We start from the raw sequence: 10226 nt of genomic DNA, 5'->3' as shown, positions 1-10226 counted from the left end.
ACTCGCACCAGAACCTTCGCCACTGACACCGATCAGAGGGCTCAGTAGATTGGTAGGGGTACTTCAGGATCCAGGAGTATCTGGAAACAATTTGAAAATAGTAAAATAGGAGACATCCAAAATCTAGCGCATAAGACACCAGAGGAAATCATGATTACGCTAGCCCCCAATAATTCCCTCTCCTTCTTGCAAAAAGCGCATGTTGAAAAAGTACTCAGCGAATTCCTGAAAAAGTACAAATCCACCAGACCCAAAACACACTTTGAAAACACCTTGAAAACAAATGCACCCGGCCCGAAGAAAATCTCCATCATAAGTAGGAGCTTTATAGCGCCCCCGATGCAGGCTAAACCTACCTTCCTGATTAGCTGGGAAAAAGAGCTAGGGATTTCGCTTTCCACTGCTGAAACCAAATTAATACTGAGCCTGGCGTATGGTCTATCCCCATGCATCCTAATGCAGGAGTGCCACTATAAATTACTGGTCAGGTGGTACAAAACCCCCCAATGGCTCTTCAGTTACAAGTTAGCCCCACATAATAGATGTTGGAGGTGTGAGAAAGAAATAGGCTCCTTCCTTCACATCTGGTGGGAGTGTTCGGGTGTCTCTGGTTTTTGGAGGGAGGTCGAGAGGGACCTGAGGGCTCTGACCCCTGGCCTCACGCTAACACCAGACATGATTTTTCTGTGGAAACCATCGTCCCACTTTCACCCGCGCAAAAACAAACTGGTAGCACAGTTGATTGACGCGGCTAAAGCACTAATACCACTCAACTGGCTTCAGCAAACTTCGCCATCTGTTAACCAGTGGAGGGAAAAGGCAGTCTTAATATGCAACCTTGAGGAAATCACGAGCTGGTCGAAGGGAAACCAAGAGGACTTTATCCTCACCTGGTACCCCTGGAGAGATTTGAGAGGGAAAGCCGTTGAACCCCCCCCCCGTGCGCCTAGCGGAGGCAAAGGCGACAGGTGAAGCAAGCAGACCCGGATCGTGGGAGTGGACCTCGGGCGTTGAGTGGCGATAAATATCAGCCGCGGAGCATGGAGTTCGGACGACTGGGAGGTAAGGGAGAGATAGTCCCCGAGAGAGTTGACTTACAACAGCACACTAACCCCATAGCCCCACCCCCCACCCAATCCCCCCCACCCCACCCTTCGAACCCCTCCCTAGCCCCCTACTCTTCACTAGAACCCGAATACTTTTACTGCTTCTTTAAATATGTATGGGTTAGCTAGTTTAGGATTACTTGTATGTGCTATGTACTTTACCAGGGGGTTTTGTATTGTATTGTAAAGTGTTATCTGTCGACCCCCCTCACCCACTGGGCTGCCAGATGGCAAGGGTGGCCTGTGGAGGAAGGGGACTTCCCCAATAAAAAACCAGGGGTGCATAGACAATGTTGATAATTGATGCCTATACGCTGTCAATATTGCTAATAACTAGAGATGAGCGAACACCAAAATGTTCGGGTGTTCGTTATTCGGAACGAACTTCCCGTGATGCTCGAGGGTTCGTTTCGAACAACGAACCCCATTGAAGTCAATGGGCGACCAGAACATTTTTGTATTTCGCCGATGCTCGCTAAGGTTTTCATGTGTGAAAATCTGGGCAATTCAGGAAAGTGATGGGAATGACACAGTGACGGATAGGGCAGGCGAGGGGCTACATGGTGGGCTGCATCTCAAGTTCACAGGTCCCACTATTAAGCCACAATAGCGGCAAGAGTGCCCCCCCCCCCCCCCACTGTCAGCATAAAGATCGTCCTCCTCTGGCACAGCTGTAACAGCTGTAGCAGAGAAGAACGATGTTTGCCCATTGAATTCAATGGAACCGGCAATACAGCCGACTCCACTGAATGCAATGGGCTGCCGGCGATCGCAGGATGAATGGTCGGAAAGGGGTTAAATATATAACCCCTTTCCTGCAATTCATCCAGAAATGTGTTACACTAAAAATATATACCGGCGTATAAGGCGACGGGGCGTATAAGACGACCCCCCAACTGTCACCTTATACGCCGGTAATACAGTGGAGCAAAGAATAAAAAGCATTACTTACGTTTTTAGATGATCTGCGGCGCTCCTGCAGGCTGTCACTCCCTCCTAATCCACGGCAGACAAGCTTTCTCTATGAAAGGCTTTAAATCCCTGCCTCCAGAAAGACACGTGCCTTCAGCCAATCACAGCCAATGACAATGATGTCATTGAATGGCTGTGATTGGCTGTGTTTCTGGAGGCGGGGATTTCAAGCCTTGAAATCCCCGCCTCCAGAAACACAGCCAATTACAGCCATTCAATGACATCATTGTCATTGGCTGTGATTGGCTGAAGGCACATGTGCTTCTGGAGGCAGGGATTTAAAGTCTTTCGTGGAGAAAGCAATACTCTGCCGTGGACCAGGAGGGAGTGACAGCCTGCAGGAGCGCCGCAGATCATCTAAAAACGTAAGTAATGATTTTTATTCTTTGCTCCACTGTATTACCGGCGTATAAGGTGACAGTTGGGGGGTCGTCTTATACGCCCCGTCGCCTTATACGCCGGTATATATTTTTAGTGTAACACATTTCTGGATGAATTGCAGGAAAGGGGTTATATATTTAACCCCTTTCCGACCATTCATCCTGCGATCGCCGGCAGCCCATTGCATTCAGTGGAGTCGGCTGTATTGCCGGTTCCATTGAATTCAATGGGCAAACATCGTTCTTCTCTGCTACAGCTGTTACAGCTGTGCCAGAGAAGAAGGATTTGTCTTCTATATGTTCTCAATGGGGTCAGCGCTGCTGCCGCTGGCCCCATTGAGCGCATATAGAATGCATCCATAGCGAGCAGCGGGAGGGGCAGATTTCAATACTCGGGTGACACCTTATCTCCCCAGCCACTCACAGCAGGGGGGTGGTATAGGGCTTAAACGTTGCAGGGGGAAGTTGTAATGCCTTCCCTGTCTTTATATTGGCCAAAAAAAAGCGCTAACGTCTCAGGGAAGAAAGTTTAATTTACCAGAACACTGCATGGTGTTCGTTACGAATAACGAACATCCCGAACACCCTAATATTCGCACGAATATCAAGCTCGGACGAACGCGTTCGCTCATCTCTACTAATAACGTGTATGTTACCCTGAAAATTCAATAAAAACTTTGAGTTTCAAAAAAAAAAATAAATAAATTTGCAAACCCTAAAAACCGCTAGAGAGCCTTAAGGTTGTCTGGTCTGACCCAATGGGAGATTGCAGCTACTTTATCAGACTCCATCTGAATCTCCGTGGGTGAAATCACATAACCAAGGAAAGATACTTTTTTAGAACCAAAAGTACATTTCTCTGACTTGACAAAAAGTTGGTACTCGCGCAAACGGGTCAGAACCAACCTCAGGTGCTGCACATGTGTATCCCAGTCAGGAGAATACACCAGAATGTCGTCAAGATAGATGACCATAAATACCCCCAGGAAGTCGTGAAAGACAGCGTTCATAAACCCCTGAAACACAGCGGGAGCGTTACAGAGTCCGAAAGGCATGACCAGACATTCAAAGTGTCCTAACGGGGTGTTGAACGCCGTTTTCCATTCATCTCCCTCTCTAATCCGAATTAAATTGTAAGCCCCCCGCAAGTCCAGTTTGGAGAACCAGTGGGCCCCTACCACCTGATTCAACAAGTCAGGAATTGGGGGCAAGGAGCACTGGTTCTTCACTGTTATTTTATTTAAGGCCCGATAATCCACACAAGGCGTTAGTGTTCCGTCCTTCTTCTCTACAAAGAAGAGACCTGCCCCAGCAGGGGACCTGGACGGCCGGATATGTCGGTTGGCCAGAGCCTCCGAGATATAGGACTTGAGGGCTTCATGCTCACGGCCTGACAAATTGAAAATGGCTCCCTTAGGGATGGGACTGTCGGGAATCAGATCAATACCACAGTCCCACTCCCTTTGAGGAGGCAGAGCCTTAGACAGTTCTCTGGAGAATACATCCTGAAAGTCTGACAAATACTCCGGAATGAGCACAGTATCTGCGGAGCACACAGCTATGGTAGACAGGTGATTATGACAGGATGATCCCCAATGAGTCAATTCCCGGGTGGACCAATCAAATTGGGGGTTGTGCAGTGCCAACCAGGGCATACCAAGCACCACATCAACCGACATTTTTTCCATAACCAGGAAAGACAGTTCTTCCGAGAGGAGAACCCCCACCGTGAACTGTAATCCTGGGGTCCTCCATCGTACCAGGCCTGTAGAGAGAGGGGTAGCATCAATACTGGTAAACTGAATTGGCGTCTCCAGCGCCACAAATTCTGCCATCAAAGGTTTAACGAAACTCATGCTTATCAGGTTAGCGGCTGCTTCGGAATCAATAAACGCCTTCCCGGGTCGGGAAAAATTCCGGAATCTAACCTGACAAGGTACCAAAAGTTTAGGAAGTACCTGAAGTCCTTGGCGATCCTCCCTGCAATCACCTAGGACTCGGAGCTCTTCCGCCGGTTCGGACTGTGAGTGCTGAAGCCTCAGGGGGCAGGTGATCACCCGATGTCCAGCTTTCCCGCAGTAGAAGCAGAGATGATGCACCAAACGAATCCGGCGTCGCTCTTTGGGGTCCAGCGGGTCCACATCCATTGGCTCAGGAACAGAGACAGGTACGGAAGAACAGGGAACAGGACAAATGACCTCCCTGACCCCACGGGCCTGTCTATCCTGCTTCCTAGACCTGAGCCTCCTATCTGCCTTCACCGCTAGCTCCATGGCCTCCCTTAAGGACCCGGGAACGGGATGGGAAATCAACAGGTCTTTTACCGCATCCGAGAGGCCCTGCAAAAAGACGTCCTTCAGAGCGCTATCGTTCAATGCAGTATCCCCTGCATAGCGTCTGAAGTTGGAGCAATAATCCTCCACACAAAGCAACCCCTGGTGCAATGCCAGCAACCGCGAAACCGCCAACCCCGCTCGGTCCGGCTCGTCGTAGATACCCCCGAGTTCCTGAAAAAATGAGTCCACGGACTGCAGGCAGGAGGAACCCTCGGGGATGGAAAAGACCCATGTCTGGGCAGAGCCCCGCAGCAGGGACATTATCAGCCCGACCCTCTGAGCCTCCGACCCGGAAGAACGGGGACGCATCCGAAAAAACAGGCGACACGCTTGTCGGAAAACAAAAAACTTGTTCCTCTCCCCAGAAAATACCTCGGGAAGAGGGCACTTGGGTTCTGGGCTGGTTGAGGCGTCCGGCCCCTGCGACACTTCCCGCTGCTCCTGGGCCGCCATGCGGGCGGATAAATCCTGGATCACAGGCACCAGGGCCTGCAGCTGGTTCGTGAGGGAACTGATCGCCTCCATGACAAAACAGTTTTAAGGGCCAGTTATTATGTTACGGCACTCTGCCCCCCGAGCGCCAGGTGGGGTGCCCTGAACTTCCCGCACCCCACTGTCCCTGCCTACTTGCCTCGGCCCTGGCTAACCCCAGGCGGACAACTGGGCGGCGGTCCCTGTACTGGCTAGGGACCTGGCGACTACCACGATGGAACTAACTAACGGGGGACAGAGTGCCAACAGAAGAGGCAGGTGTAACAGACCAACAAAACTCACTAGGTAAATCAAGGCTGGAGGTGGAGCTCACAGGCAAACGAAAGGATACTGACAAGCAACTAGGGCAGACTGGAACAGACCTGACTAGAGGCTAGCAGAACCAATAACTGGCAGTGAGCTCAGGTCACTGCCAGCCTTTTAACTTCAAGCCTCCGCCCGGGGGCGGAGAGTGGGAGGAGCCGACTCTCCCCCTGTGCATAAGGAAGGTGGGGGAGAGCGGGCGGCACCCTACGGGCGGACACGCCCACGCCGCCGCACGCTGGCTGCCCCACGCCGCCGGGAGAGCCCCGACTGCAGAGCTCCGGGACGCCGGAGCCGACATCGGATCGGTGCGCGCCGGCCGCAGGACCCAGCGCCGCCCTGCATGGTAACAACATTCCAGTACAACGCTTAAATGTGGGCGCTGACTGTGAATTTACGACAAGCCACACTACATGCATTGGTGAGTTGGTGACATCACCCTCAACCCCACCCCACAGCTGGTGAGTGTGTGCCACAGTATCCTCTGCAGCAGTGGCTCCAAACCTTTTTCAGCCCAGCGCCTCCTGTAAGTATTGGGTTGGTGGCCAGCACCCCCAAGCCTTACTAGTTTAAACCCAATCAAAGTTTATCTTGTTTACAAAGTTAAAAGTACAAATTAAAATACCAAATACTTTTTTTGGAAACTTTGATAGTGTTTAATAGGTTAGCATTCATTGTGAAAACATTAGAGATGAGCGAGCACCAAAATGCTCGAGTGCTCGTTACTCGAGTCGAAATTTCAGTGATGCTCGAGAGTTCGTTTCGAGTAACGAACCCCATTGAAGTCAATGGGCGACTCGAGCATTTTTGTATATGACTTGTGCTCCGCTAAGTTTTCATTTGTGAAAATCTTAGCAAATCACCAAAGTCATGTAAAAAACACAGAAACCGGTAGGACAGGCGTAGAGCAACATGCAGGACTGCATTTCGGGCTCCGAGGTCTCACTATTAAGCCACAATAGTGGCAAAAGTGAGACGCCCCCCCCCCCCCCCCGCACTGTCAGCATAAAGATTGTTCTCCTCTGCCACAGCTGTAACAGCTGTGGCAGAGAAGAACAATGTTAGCCCATTGAATTCAATTTCAATGGAGCCGGCAATACAGCCGGCTCCATTGAAAGCAATGGGCTGCCGGCGAGCGCGGGATGAATTTTCGGAAAGGGCTTAAAAATATAAGCCCTTACCTGAAAATCATCCTAAAATGTGTAAAAAAAAAATAGAAACGGTCCGGAGCTGTCCAGCGCATTGAACTCAATGAATGAATGGGTGTGAGTGAGAGCTACCTCTGATTGGTCAGGCTGTGACAAATCAGAGGCAGCTCATTCAGCAGGCGGGGATTTTAAATCCCCGGCTGCTGAATACTACAGAGAGCAGTTCAGGAGAACTGAAGCCGGCCGCGGCTGAACTCCGTCTGCCGGGACCAGGTGAGTATATATATATTTTTTTATTTTTACACAATTCTGGATGAATTGCAGGGAAGGGCTTATATATTTAAGCCCTTCCCGTAAATTCATCGTGAGATCGCCCGCAGCGCATTGCTTTCAATGGAGCCGGCTGTATTGCTGGCTCCATTGAATTCAATGCGCTGGACAGCTCCGGCCCGTTTCTATTTTTTTTTTTACACATTTTAGGATGATTTTCAGGTAAGGGCTTATATTTTTAAATCCTTCCTGAAAATTCATCCCACGCTCGCCGGCAGCCCATTGCTTTCAATGGAGCCGGCTGTATTGCCAACTCCATTGAATTCAATGGTCAGTGCTCATTTAATCGAGACGAGTACCGCGTGGTGCTCGTCTCGAGTAACGAGCATCTCGAGCACCCTAATACTCGAACGAGCATCAAGCTCGGACGAGTATGCTCGCTCATCTCTAGAAAACATGTCTCTAAAAATTACCAAAGAAGTATTGCAGTCAGCTAAATTGTAGCTGCTAAAATGTAGGTGCTAAATATTATACAACAGGTTAATTGTGGATACAATAATAAATAGGTTTTATTGCAGAAGATAATTTTTTTGGGAAGCAAGCAATAATACAATTTTATCATTTGACAGAAATGTACAATGTATAAAAAAAAATGCAAGGTATACCTTAATTCTTAATGGTCAGAAGACTAATTAAAATGCAAGAGCAATGAAATTCGACTAATATAATGTTTGCAACAATTAATCTGTGTCTTTAATGGGTGCCTTGGGCCTAGTAAACGGACGCCAATTTTGCAATATTTGGTTCTATCTTTGTCAACTGCAGTCTCAAGTCGCCTCTTACATATATTTGAAGTTCGTTTCTCGCTTTTGTCAGCAGCTGCTGAACCGTGCTGAAGCCCCTCTCCACTAAGTACATAGATGGAAAAGCTAATACAAGCAACTTAACTTCTTGCCACAGGATAGGATAGGAATTCTTTTCTTCGCCCAAATTGTGTTTCAAGTCGATCAACTGCTCTTGTAATCTTTGCTGAAATTTTCCTACGCCTGCTAAAAATGGATTCAATACCCATGTTGGTATTTCAAGGGTACATAGATCATGAAACTTAGTTTGCATGTCTTCTTTGGCTTGTTTGAGGTGTGAGCAAAAAATGTCTAAGTCTGCATCTTAATGTTTGTCTCCGCCTTCATGTACAATTTCTTGAAGACTTGGAAACTGACTGAGCTTGCGTCGACTCAGGTTATTGGTATGAAGGTCTAGTTTGGCAATGAAGGAAGAGATAATACCTTTAGCCTTAATGAAATTCATTTTGTCTCCTTGCAGCTTTGTGTTGACCTCGTTGAGTTTGCTAAATATATCTGTTAGATAGGCAACATCAAGACTTCGTAGTTCAATTGCATTACAAAGGCTTGGGTCAGTCGGCCAAAGAAACTCAACTTCTGTGTCAAGAAGTCCGTAGAAGCGTCGTAAGCACTTTTCTCTTGACCGCCGCCTCATTTCTTTGTGTAGGAGTAGACGTTCAAACTCTTTGTCATGGTCTTGATGGAGCTTGCGGAAAAGACTTTCATTCAAAGAGTGCGGTTTTATCTCGTTAACAGCATTAATTACATAGCGCAGAGAATCATGCAATCTCTCGCATAAATGTTTATCAATAAGGTGCTGTCGATGGATCACACAGTGGACTGCCATTATGCCAGGCATAGCAGATTTTAAATGGGCTATAAATCCGCGATATCGACCAATCATGGATAGAGCTCCGTCGGTTGCACAAGCAAGTACATTTGTTAAAGGGATGTTTTTTTCTTGGAAAAATTCTTCCACTCTTTTGTATATAGAGGGGCCTTTTGTGCTTAAATATTTGGTAAACAACAGTTCCTCCACTACCTCTTAATTCCGATTAATGAAACAAACTTAAGCTAGCAGCAATGCTTCATTGTCCCTAACCGTTGACTCATCAATTTGCAATTTATTCTTTAACAAGTCCAAAATCGTTTCTTCCACATCAGCAGCCATCTCATCATTTCTTCTTGAAACAGTGTCATTACTCAAAGGAATCAATTTCACCATGGCACACGTGTCAGGCCCCAGCATAGTACTGACAATCTCTTTAACTGCAGGTAACACACATGTTTCCCCAATAGTATGCAATTTTCCACATTGCGTTATTAATAAAGAGACTTTATAGGAAGCAAGGAGACCTTTGTCAGTATTGAAAGCAGATTTTCCAAATAGCTTGCCTACAGTGCAGTGGTTCTCAAACTTTGACTTTGAACCTTGGAAAAATGAAATAGGCTTACCCACTTTGTCTGAATGCATTTTTGCAAGGTGATCACTCAGTCTCGAAGGCTTCATAGTTTCATTCGAAAATGCCTTTTCACAAAAGAGGCACAAGGGAAGCTGTCCATTTATAGGAGAAGGGATGAATCCGTATTTCAAATATTCATTTGAATATTGACGGCATTTCTTCTTCTCGGACATTTTTATAAAGTATACTTCAAGAATGCACTGCTTATGTCACTCTATCATATTATGATGTATTTCTTTTTTAACTCCATGATTCCGCTACAGATCAATCACACTGGATAATCTAAAGAACTACCTAACCCGCTGTATTCCATAATGCCGCTTATTGGCTGAAACTTTCAATTGTGTGAGTCTCTGGGAGTTGTAGTTTATATCAGTGTTCTATAAAGACACCTGGCATCCACTAAGACTACAACTCCCAGACAAGTCAAAATTTGAAATGGATTCAGCAGCATTATGGAATAAAGCGGGTTAGACTATGCTGTAGATTATGAAGTGTGATTGATCTGTAGCAGAGTCATGGAGTTATAAAAGTCATACATTATATGATAGAGGCGCGCAAGCTGCACACAACTCTCATTACATGTGAGTCATATAGAAATAATTGCCTTGGTTTTCATCAGTTTCAGATTTCACCAATTGCTTATCGATGAAAACCGAGGTATCACTACGAATTTTAAGAAAAATGTAGTTACTAGATGAAAACAAATCAGCAAATTAAACACAGAACGCCCCCCCCCACCGCCCCCTTTATGTTGCAACGCCCCCCTGCTATCCCTTTTGATTCCATTGCCCCCTTAAGAAGTAAAAACTCCCCACCCAGGGGGCAATAATGCCTACATTGAAAACCACTGTTCTACAGTATAAACAATTAGGTGTCAAGTCCCCCTCTATTGCCCACATATAAATACCTCA

This window comes from Eleutherodactylus coqui, chromosome 6, assembly GCF_035609145.1.
Source record: "Eleutherodactylus coqui strain aEleCoq1 chromosome 6, aEleCoq1.hap1, whole genome shotgun sequence".
Taxonomy (NCBI): Eukaryota; Metazoa; Chordata; class Amphibia; order Anura; family Eleutherodactylidae; genus Eleutherodactylus; species Eleutherodactylus coqui.
This window is presented reverse-complemented; position numbering follows the sequence as displayed.